At 44.1% G+C, this 11,791-nt stretch overlaps 1 protein-coding gene and 1 non-coding gene across 2 annotated transcripts in view; both read left to right on the top strand.

The window, feature by feature from the left end:
• Nucleotides 1-8,880: 8,880 nt before the first annotated feature.
• Nucleotides 8,881-8,953, top strand: trnat-ugu (transfer RNA threonine (anticodon UGU)). Its single transcript has one exon. It is a non-coding gene; the product is annotated as a tRNA-Thr (tRNA).
• A 164-nt stretch (nucleotides 8,954-9,117) lies between these two features.
• Nucleotides 9,118-11,791, top strand: part of mark2b (MAP/microtubule affinity-regulating kinase 2b) — a 206,176-nt gene continuing 203,502 nt past the window's right edge. The window contains exon 1 of the mRNA XM_072551202.1: nucleotides 9,118-9,345. The gene's annotated coding sequence lies outside the window, so the exon portion shown is untranslated. The remainder of the gene's footprint in view (nucleotides 9,346-11,791) is intronic.

Raw genomic sequence — 11,791 nt, 5'->3', positions numbered from 1 at the left:
TTGCATTGCAGGTAGTTATATCATTCAATCACCAAGCAAATGGTATCCACAGTGTTAACCATTTGTGTGCGTGCGACCTTCGCTCTCAGATTCCTTTCGACATTTTTGATCTTGGGGTGGCACGGTGGCTCAGTGGTTAGCACTGCTGCCTCACAGTGCCAGGGACCTGCATTCAATTTTTGCCTCGGGCAAGTGTCTGTGTGGAGTTTGCACATTCTCCCCATGTCTGCGTGGGTTTCCTTTGGGTGCTCCGGTTTCCTCCCACATCCAAATATGTGCAGGTTAGGTGAATTGGCCATGGGAAATTGCCCATAGTGTTAGGTTCGGGGGTAAATAGGGGAATGGGTCTGGGTGGGTTGCTTTTCGGAGGGTCGGTGTGGACTTGTTGGGCTGAAGGGCTTGTTTTCACACTGTAGGGAATCTAATCTTTCATCCTGGGCACAGAGGGCTGCTCAGTTGGTGAGGTGTGTGTTTCTTAATTAATATAATGCTATGGTATACCATGAGCACCAAAACGTAGACACATGTGGCTACAGATTTTCTTTAACAATGGAACATAAGTTTATTTTACAAGAGGAAATCAAAAGAAATTTATAAAATTATGAGAGGCATAGATCGTGTTGTCAGAATGTCTTATACTAGGGGCCATGCATTTAAGGAAAGAGGGAAAAAATTCAAAGGAGAAGAGAGGGACAAGTTTTTTACACAGACCTGGTAGGTGCCTGGAATGTGCTGTGAGGATGGTAGTAGTGGCAGATACAATATGCGCATTTAAGGGTCTTTTAGATAACCACATGAATATACTAGGAATGGAGGGATATGGACCAAGGGCAACCAGCAGGGATTAGATTAATTTGGTGTCATGGTCGGCACAATATTGTGGGCCGAAGGGCCTGTTCTATGTTCTATATTCTAATAAAATAAAACAACCCAAGCTATCTAAATGTAGAATAGAGTAAAGATCTTGGTCTTATTGAATTCTTCGAGGAGGTGACCAAGCATGTGGATGAGGGTAGAGCAGTGGATGTAGTGTACATGGATTTTAGTAAGGCATTTGATAAGGTTCCCCATGGTAGGGTTATGCAGAAAGTCAGGAGGCATGGGATAGAGGGAAATTTGGCCAATTGGATAGAAAACTGGCTAACCGGTAGAAGTCAGAGAGTGGTGGTAGATGGTAAATATTCAGCATGGAGTCCAGTTACAAGTGGAGTTCCGCAGGGATCAGTTCTGGGTCCTCTGCTGTTTGTAATTTTTATTAATGACTTAGAGGAGGGAGTCGAAGGGTGGGTCAGTAAATTTGCAGATGATACAAAGATAGGTGGAGTTGTGGACAGTGAGGAGGGCTGTTGTCGGCTGCAGAGGGACTTAGATAGGATGCAGAGCTGGGCTGAGGAGTGGCAGATGGAGTTCAACCCTGCCAAGTGTGAGGTTGTCCATTTTGGAAGAACAAATCAGAATGCGGAATACAGGGTTAATGGTAGGGTTCTTGGTCAGGTGGAGGAACAGAGGGATCTTGGGGTCTATGTACATAGATCTTTGAAGGTTGCCACTCAGGTGGATAGAGTTTGAAGAAGGCCTATGGAGTATTATCGTTCATTAGCAGAGGGATTGAATTCAAGAGTCGTGAGGTGATGTTGCAGCTGTACAGGACTTTGGTTAGGCCACATTTGGAGTACTGTGTGCAGTTCTGGTCGCCTCACTTTAGGAAAGATGTGGAAGCTTTGGAGAGGGTGCAGAGAAGATTTACCAGGATGTTGCCTGGAATGGAGAGTAGGTCGTACGAGGATAGGTTGAGAGTTCTCGGCCTTTTCTCGTTGGAACGGCGAAGGATGAGGGGTGACTTGATCGAGGTTTATAAGATGATCAGAGGAATAGATAGAGTAGACAGTCAGAAACTTTTTCCCCGGGTACAACAGAGTGTTACAAGGGGACATAAATTTAAGGTGAAGGGTGGAAGGTATAGGGGAGATGTCAGGGGTGGGTTCTTTACCCAGAGAGTGGTGGGGGCATGGAATGCGCTGCCCGAGGGAGTGGTAGAGTCAGATTCATTGGCGACCTTTAAGCGGCATTTGGATAGGTACATGGATGGGTGCTTAATCTAGGATAGAAGTTCGGCACAACATCGTGGGCCGAAGGGCCTGTTCTGTGCTGTATTGTTCTATGTTCTATGTTAAAACACACAGGAAAACAAATATTTCATCTATTTCCTGACATTAACACTTCACAGCATCAAGTCCAGAGATTTTACCCCCTGTATTACAATTCTTCAAATTCAGCGTAACTAATTGTGTCCTGCTCTATCTGTGCACTGTGAAGCCTAACACACAAAACTGAAAGCTGAGACTTCCTCAGCTTTGTAATAATCTGCCGATGTCTTACCAAACACTCCTGGTCTGGAAGTTACTGAAACTAACTTTCTACAAAGATATCTTGCTGTGATTCTGACTCCAGTCAGGTCTCCTGCAAAACTGCTCAAAAACTTCTGATCTTTGGGTTTCCTGAGCCAATATCAATTATTAATCATTCTAGTGCAGGAAAAAGCTTTTCATGGTCATAAAACGAGCACAATACTATCAATCTTCTATTAACACTGCAGGGGTTCCCTGGTCTCTGACGAGGTTCCAGAAAGACTTACTGACCGAGATTTTTAAAAATTTTAGCAAAAGGTTTTGGGGTGACATTGTGGCTTGGTGGCTCAGTGGTTAGCACTGCTACCTCACAGCAACAGAAACATGGGTTCAATTCCAGCCTTGGGTGACTGTCTGTGTGGACAAAGTTAGAAGTCACGCAACACCAGGTTATTGTCCAATACGTTGATTTGAAATCATGCGACTTCTGACTTTGTTGACCCCAGTCCAACACCAGCACATCCACATCATATCTGTGTGGAGTTTGCACTTTCTCCCTGTGTCTGTCTGGGTTTCCACTGGGTGCTCCAGTTTCCTGCCACAGTCCAAAGATGTGCATCCTCAGTGGATAGGCCATCCTAAATTGTTCCATAGTATCCAGGGAAGTGCAGGGCAGGTGGATTAGCCATGGAAAATGCAGGGCTATGGGGATAGGATGGCATGTTGTTTGGAAGGTCAGTGCAGATTTGATGGGCTGAATGGCCTCCTTCTGCACTGTAGAGATTCTATATAAAAAAGTAATCAACACTTATATATCACTAGTTTGAATTGCTACGTTTCTTTACCCATCATTGCTATAACATTATAATGATAATACCAGTAGCTCTGGTTTGGTCCTGGTTCTGTTCTAGCTGAGGTGGGTCTGGGATCTGCATCCTTGACATGCCCCCAGAGGGAAAGAAGTGGCAAAAACTATTACTAATGAAGCCTCAGCAAGAAACAACCCAAAGACCTGCCTTCAGGCAGAGTCCATGTGAACAAATGAATCTTTTAGACTCATGTGCATGGATCCTCATGTTTTTTTCATGGATGGGAACATTGCTGGCAAGGTCAATATGTACTACCCATGTATAATTTCCCCTGCAGTGAGGGACTTACTTGGCCATGTCAGAGGGCAGCTGAGGGTCAAACACATTGGGTCTGAAATCACATGTAGACCAGACTGGATCAAGACAGCAGATTTCTCTCAGTTAAGGACAATTGATTGATTGGTTTATTTATTGTCACATGTACTGAGCTTCAGTGAAGTGTTGTTTTGAGTGCTATACAGGCAGATTATCCCATACAAAGTGCATCAGAGTAGCAGAACAGAGTGCAGACTACAATATTACAGAGAAGGTGCAGAGAGAGAGATCAGAATTAACGTTTGAGAGGTCCGTTCGAAAGTCTGATAACAGCCAGAACCTATTGATATGTGTATTCAAACTTTTATATCTTCTTCCCAGTAAAAGAGGATGGAAGAGAGTATAACAACCAGGGTGGGAGGGTCCTTTGATTATGTTAGTTGCTTTCCTGAGGCAGTAGGAAGTATAGATGGAGTCAATGGATGGTAGGCTGGTTGGTGTGATGGATTGGGCTGTGTTCATGACTCTGTAGTTTCTTACAGTGATGGAAGACCAGTTGCCATACCAAGCTGTGATGCAGCCAGATAGGATGCTTTCTATGGTGCATCTATAAAAATTGGTAGGAGTCCTTGTGGGCATACCAAATTTCCTTAGCCTCCTGAAGAAGTAGAGATGTTGTTGTACTTTCTTGATCGTTGCTTGAACATGTGTGGACCAGGACAAATTGCTGGTTGTCGCAGGCTCCTGGCTGCTAAAACACAGATAGATTGCTAACTTGGCCAGAAGATGATTTTAGTTATGATTGGCATGTGTACTCAAAATTGAAAAGTGTATAATGTTGCCACACATGGTGCTTACTTAGGTACCAAGTAGTAAGAGAAACAAGAGTTAAAAAGTTAAGCATTATTTCATAGAATAGTCGAAAAATAAAGAAATAGGTAATGGTTTACATTAAGTCTTTCGTAGTTTAAACAAGGGAAATAAAGGAATAAGCTAAAGGTTCATCAGCAAGGGATGTTGGGTACATTGGCCAAATAAAACAATGAAATCGCAAAAGCCCTCAAAGCAGAGACTGTGCAAACACAGTAGCTAGGTGCTAATTACATTTGTATAATATAAATAGCAATGGTTATACTGGATAATCAGACCCTGAACAATTTATCCACTAAACAAAAGAAGGCCTAGTCAGAACTGGTCCTGTTACACAAAGAAACTAACAGTAGCATGTCATCCAAATGTTTGTCTTTATTAAGTGTAACTCCCTGGTAGGCCAGAACTATAGAAAATTCCAGAAAACCATCTAAAAGGCATAAAAACAGGATTCACCTGCAGACTTCTCTCTTGACATCTTCTGTAGGTTCTCCAAGAAGACCAGCATGGCAAGAGGCAAAGATCAGCTGACCATGTAGAGAGAGACACAGAGAGAGAGAGAAGAAAGCAGCTTCAGTGAACCAGAGACAGAGCCAGAAAGAGAGAGTGAGGAAAATCTACAAGAGACTTGGGAAGTATTGTAACCTTAAAGGGCCAAAAAGGATTAGAGATGTTTATTATTAAAGGTTATTGTAAATTTGTTCCTAATAGGATTGGGACTGTTATGCATTGGAACTGGATTGTGTTCATATTGATTTGACCGTTTTGGTATTATGGGACATCTTGGAAAATCCATTCATAATGCTCTGGTTGGAGTTGTCTAACTTGTTTAACGAGGAACCAGACAACATGGTGATCATCAGTGCCAGGAACTAGACACTCTTGACCATCTCTATCTCAGCACCATTTATACAGACAGGGGCTTGCCCTCCACCCTGTATCCTGAAATCAATGACCATCTTCTTCACTTTGCTGGTGTTGATGGAGAGATTATTGTCTTTCCTGTATTCTGTCTCATTGTTGCATGGCACGTTAGCTCAATGGTTAGCACTGCTACCTAAGAATACTAGGGACCTTGGTTCAGTTCCAGCTTTGGGTGACTGTCTGGGTGGAGCTCTTCATGTTCTCTCTGTGTCTGTCGGGGTTTCATCTAGGTACTCCTGCAATAACAAAGATATGCAGGTTATGTAAATTGGCTATGCCATATTGTCCAATGTTCAGGGATGTGTAAGTAGGTGCATTAGTCAGGGGTAAATTTAGGATAATGGGTCTGGGTGGGTTACTCTTTGGAGGGTTGCTGTGACTTGTTGGGCTGAAGAGCCTGCTTCCAAAGTGAAGGATTTCTATTCTATTAACACTGGTTGTATTGTCAGCAAATTTATAAATAGAATTTACAATGAGTGATACAGATAACGAAGTAGATGAGGGTGTATGAGAATTGAGGATAGTTTCACGATCACCATCACTGAGACAAGCTTTCAGTTCCAGGTTTACTGAATTAATCTAAATTCCACTAACTGCTGTCGTGGGATTCAAACCTGTATTCCTAGAGCATTAACCTGTGTGCCTGGATTACTCATTCAGTGACATGAGCACAATAACAATATCTCCCTCACTCCTGCTCCTGCACCTTCCCATGCACTCCTCTCTCTGACCCTTACATAATTTTTCATAATCACATTTCTTTCATTGCCCTGTCTTTGCTGTTGCAGTGAGACAGCATACACAAATTCTAGGTAAAAACAAGGACTGCAGATGCTAGAAACCAGAGTCTAGATTAGAATGGTGCTGGAAAAGCACAGCAGGTCAGGCAGCATCCGAGGAGCAGGAAAATTGACGTTTCAGGCAAAAGCCCTTCATCAGGAATAGAGGAGCTCTATTCCCGATGAAGGGCTTTTGCCCGAAACGTCGATTTTCCTGCTTCTTGGATGCTGCCTGACCTGCTGTGCTTTTCCAGCACCACTCTAATCTACACAAATTCTAGGCTGAATGCCTCTTCCAATCTGTGATTCCATACTGCCCTGGAGGTAGAAAGACAGCCATTGGCTGATCATATTGCTGGAGATTCTATGCCACTGGCATCTGCCTGTCTTGAATCTGCTTCTCACCCTTGATATTTTTATAATTAATAAGCAGAAATTTAACAAGGAAAAGTGAACTCAAACAAAATGTCACTGTCCCTCATGATGTTTTGGCTTGGAGTTTGCTTTTACTAGGAGAATACTGTTTAATCTTTGGATTTAAAGGACAGTGCGAGGGAGATGCTAACCCCATTTGCAATTGATTAGAACAGAAAAGACCCCAACTGATGGTAAGTCTTTGTCAGGGACTTGTTACTGAGTGGCCACACAAGTAGATAGGGTGCTGTAGAAGGCATAGTACATGCTTGCCTCTGTTGGTCAGGAATTGAGTACAAGAGTCAGGGTGTTATGTTGCAGCTTTATAAGACTTTGGTTAGGCCACACTTTATTGTATTGTATTCTGTTCTAGTTGCCACATTACAGGAAGCTTGTGGAGGTCTTGGGGAGTGCGCAGAAGAGGTTGCTGCCTGGATTAGAAGGTATGAGCTTTAAGGAGGGGCTAGAAAAACTTGGGTTGTTTTCTCTGGAGAGGTGGAGGCTGAGGGGAGACTTGATAGATGTTCATAAAATTATGAGATGCATAGATAGGGTTGACGGTCAGAATCTTCTTCCCAGAGTTGAAATGTCTAAAATGAGGGGGCATGCATTTAAGGTGAGAGGGGAAAGTTCAAAGAAGATGTGAGGGGTAAGTTTTTTACAGAGTGATGGGAGTCTAGAACATGCTGCCAGGGGTGATGGTGGAGGCAGATACGATAGGGGCGTTTAAGTTACTTTTAAATAAGCACATGGATATGCAAGGAATGGAAGGATATGGATCAAGGGCAGGCAGAAGTGATTGGTTTAATTTGGTGTCATGTTCGGCACAGCATCGTGGGCCGAACGGCTCGTCCCTGCGCTGTATTCTTTAACATTCTATGTTAGAATTACTGATCTCTTTACTGATGGCTAAGACGGAGTTAATTGAGATGTCTCAGATTAAAAAAGGGTCTTGAGAGATTAAATAAAGAGAAAAGCCGATTCTGGTGGTGGGAGGATCCATAACTCAAAGACAGATTGAACAGGATGGCAAAAGAATCAGGTGGCGAAATGAGGCAAAGCTCTTTTAGCTATCCAACAGTCTTTAGGAGAAGGATGTGATTGCTGACAGATACAGAGCTGGGAGTAGCCTCTCCCAACAGGAGCTAGGATCGGAGACAAAAATATCAATGGGGAATGAGTAATAAGTGGGATCGACTCTTCAAACAGGCCAGCACAGGTAGGACAGGCTGAATGTCCTCCAATTGTGCTCTTTATTCACTGACAGCTGATGATCCAACAACACTAGGAATTGAAGGCCGTCCCAACACCCGATTCACATTGATCCATCATTGGCGATGTTGCCATCAGCTGCCTTACAGCAGCTAGCTCCGTCCCTAAACCTTTCTGTTTCTCTGCCCTCTGGCACATTTCAAAAGAGGGTCTGTAGGGTCTGTGTTTACAAATTGTTCAAAGAGGAAGAAACCGTAAATATTGTACATGCATTGAGTTCAGAAGGATGAAAATGATGCCGAACTTTTGTAAAACTCTGGTTAGGCCTTAACCAGGGATTGCATCCAGCCCTAGTCCCCACACTTTAGAAAGGCTGTCAGGGCCCTTGAGAGGCTGTGGAGGAGATTTACTGGAATAGGGCCAGGGATGAGAGAGTTTAGTTACAAGATTCTGTTGGAGCCATTGGGATTGTTTACGTGGGGTTAAAGAATGAATAAATAAAATTGTTCCCATTTTTGAAAGACGAATGGACATGGGTTTGGAGAAGATACACGAGTGTATGAGAGGAAAAGCTGTGCAAATGTGATTGGATGGGCACTGGGCAGACACTTTGAATTTGAAAACAAGAGTTCTTGAATAAATGGGGATGTTTGAGCCCTGGTCTAACTTGTGTTGGCGTCCAGGTGTAACTGTTGTGTTGGAGTGTTGCATTCGAAATATTGTTGCATGGAAGCAAACCCAGGATGTTGTTGCTGCTGGAGTCACTCACAATTGCTGCCAATTTAAGGTTGCAGTTGAATCACAGATCTCTTTCCTTGCCTCCTCTGCAGCTCAGTCCCTCTGTAACTCAGACTCTGTATAGATCAGACCCTCTGTAATTGTCCCTTTTAAGGATTCTACAATACCTGTCCCTTTAAGAATTGGAGGTGTCGGTGTTAGACTGGGATGGACAAAGTTAAAAATCACACAACACCACCTAATGAAGGAGCAGTGTTCCGAAAGCTAGTGCATCCAAATAAACCTGTTGGACTCTAACCTGGTATCGTGTGAGTCTTTAACTTTCTTTAAGGATCACAGTAGGGCGCCTACTTGTCCCATGATCGCCCCCTGCTGGCCTGCCCCTTTTAAGACAAATCTCAATCTCTGGCTGCACCGAGGTTGCGCTTTCTGCCGGTCTTTGCTACGATTTTCAAGCCGTCTCTTGCAACCGGCTCCATAGCTCAGTGGTTAGAGCACTGGTCTTGTAAACCAGGGGTCGCGAGTTCGATCCTCGCTGGGGCCTTGGGCTTAACTTTTAGTTATTTTTGTTTTAAATTTATGAAATGGAACAACAAAACACGCACAAGTACAATTTCAACGCCCCCCCCCCCCCACATTAATTTTCATTCCTCATAGTCCTCAGACTGAAATGTATGGGAAATGTCTATAGTTAAGAATTTCTGCTACAGAACCTCAAGGACGCTTTGTTTAGTTGCAAAACTTTGGCACCTTTTGAGGTGCTCCAGAAAGACAAGATTTTATCGAAAGGAAAATATTTTTGTTGAAGGAGTTGCAAGACCAAGGAATGAAGAAGAACACAAAGGGGCTCTTGAATTTGAACAAAACTGAATTCTGCCTGCCAGCTACATTGAAAAATGTCAGTCAGGATTTAGTTTCAACAGCCCAGATTTTAATGTAAGTATTTGTGTTTACCTCCAGAATTTTACAGCATGGAAAGCGAGCCTTCAGCCCATCACGTCCAATTCAGTCATGAAACATCTAATACCATTTCCCAGCACTTGGTCTGTAACTCTATTGTGCTGTGGTGCGTCAATGTTGATGTAAAAACTTAGAATCGGGACATTGGAGAGGTCACTTTTGGAATACTGTATTCAGCTCTGGTCCCCCTCCGATTTGAAAGGATTGTGAAATTTGAAAGGACTCAGAAAAGATTTACAAAGATGTTGCCGGGATCGAAGGGTTTGAGCTATAGGGAGAGGATAATTAAGCTGGGGGTGTTTTCCCTGGAGTGTCTGAGGCTGAGGATGACCTTATAGAGGTTTATAAAATCATGAGGGGTACGGGTAGAATAAATAGACAAGGTATTTTCCCCAGGGTCGTGGAGACCAAACTGGAGAGCATAGGTTTAGGCTGAGAGACGAAAAATGTAAAAGAGACCAAAAGGGCAACTTTTTTACTCAGAAGATGGTGCGTGTAAGGAATGAGCTGCTAAGGAAGTGGTGGAGGCTGCTACAATTACAACATTTAAAAGGCAGTTGGATGATACATGAATAGGAAGGGTTTATAGGGATATGCACCAGGTGCTGGCAAATGGGACTGGATTAATTTAGGATATCTGGTCAGCATGGATGAGTTGGACCAAAGTGTATGTTTCCATGCTGTACAGATCTATGACTCTGTGACTGGGCCTTTATTCACTAGAGTTTAGAAGGATGTAAGAAAAATGATTGAAATGTAGAAAATTCTAATACAGCTGGGTAGACGAGATGCAGGGAGGATGTTTTCCCTGATTGTGGAGACCAGAACCAGGGGACACAGGATACAGGATTTAGGACTGAGATGAAGAAACCCTTCAGTCTGAGAATAGTGAAAGTTCTGGACGTCAAGATAAAAGCAAATTACTGTGGATGCTGGAATCTGAAACCAAAAGAGAAAATGCTGGAAAATCTCAGCAGTTCTGGCAGCATCTGTTAGGAGAGAAAAGAGCTGACGTTTCGAGTTTAACTGACCCTTTGTCAAAGCTTTTCTCTCCTTAAAGATGCTGCCAGACCTGCTGAGATTTTCCAGCATTTTCTCTCTTTGGGTTCTGGACATCAAGTCACTTCAAGAAAGAGAAGGATAAATGGTACGTTTAAAGGCATCGAAGGGTATGGTAGAAAGTGGGAACATGATGTTGAGATTGAGGATCAGCCATGGACATATTGAATGGTGTAGCAACTCAATGAGCTTCTCCTGCTCCTAGTTCATCTGTTTGGACAGGGGAGATAGAGAGATTCAGGGACAGGTGACAGACAGCCTGAGGGTGGGGGAGTGGAGGGTGCTCAGTTGAGGAAACAGATATCCTAGACAGTGAAGGCAAAGAACTTCAAGACAGAGTTGGACAATAATACTGAGCTGAGCCTTATACCCAAAATGTCGACTCTCCTGCATTTCAGATGTTGCCTGACCTGCTTTGCTTTTCCAGCGCCACAATTTCGACTCTGATCTCCAGCATCTGCAGTCCTCACTTCCTCCAAGCCAATAATGTCCATTTATAATGAAACAATTAAATAAAAAGGAAGAGGTGAGCTCCAAGGTAGGACAGAGGGATCCAGGGTAGGACAGACACGGGGCCTCAGGGTAGAACAGGCGGGGTGGTCCAGTCTAGGAAAGACAGGGGGCTCCAGTGTAGGACAGGGTACCCCTGGATAGGACTGACTGAGGGCCCCAGGGTAGACCATACAAAGGAGGTGCAGGGCTCCAGACAGAGGTGGTTGAGGGCTGGGTCTAGACAGAAGGAGGCTGAAAGCTCCTGGGAAATGCTGCCGACTCTGAACCTGTTTGATTTTCAGGGAATGAGGCCTCTGCGGGCTCCGGGAGACTGAGTTGATTCTTTCCCGAGGGGTTGCAGATTGTCTTTATCAAAGCCCAGACATCTGGCAGAGGCAGTGAGAGAGCACAGATCCCTGGTGACGTGAGCTCATCAGCACTGCAGCAAAACACTGCTCACAGCAATGTACAAGGTCAGGCAAACAACAGAGGCCAGGCCCCACAATGACAGATTGCCTTCCCTCCCTCGCTGACTCTCAGTACCTCCTTCACTGACTCTCAGTCCCTCCCTCATTCACTCTTCCTCCCTCCCTTCCTTCCTCACTCATTCTCCTTCACTCTCACTCTCCCTTTCACACTCAGTCACTCCCCCTCCCTCACTCACTCCTCCTCCCTCACTCACTCATTATCCCTCACTCCGTCTTTCCCCTTCAATCACTCTGACTCGTTCACTCACCGTCACTGTCTGTCCGTCACTGACTGTCCCTTACTCCTCCTCTCTTCCTCACTGACTCTCACTTGCTCGTACTCACTCTTTCCCTCACTGACTTTCCCTTAGACTCACTCTCCCCCTCACTGACTCTCCCTCACT

Source organism: Chiloscyllium punctatum, chromosome 31, assembly GCF_047496795.1.
Source record: "Chiloscyllium punctatum isolate Juve2018m chromosome 31, sChiPun1.3, whole genome shotgun sequence".
Lineage (NCBI taxonomy): Eukaryota > Metazoa > Chordata > Chondrichthyes > Orectolobiformes > Hemiscylliidae > Chiloscyllium > Chiloscyllium punctatum.
Note: the sequence above shows the minus strand (reverse complement) of the source record. Positions and strands in the feature narration are given on the sequence as shown.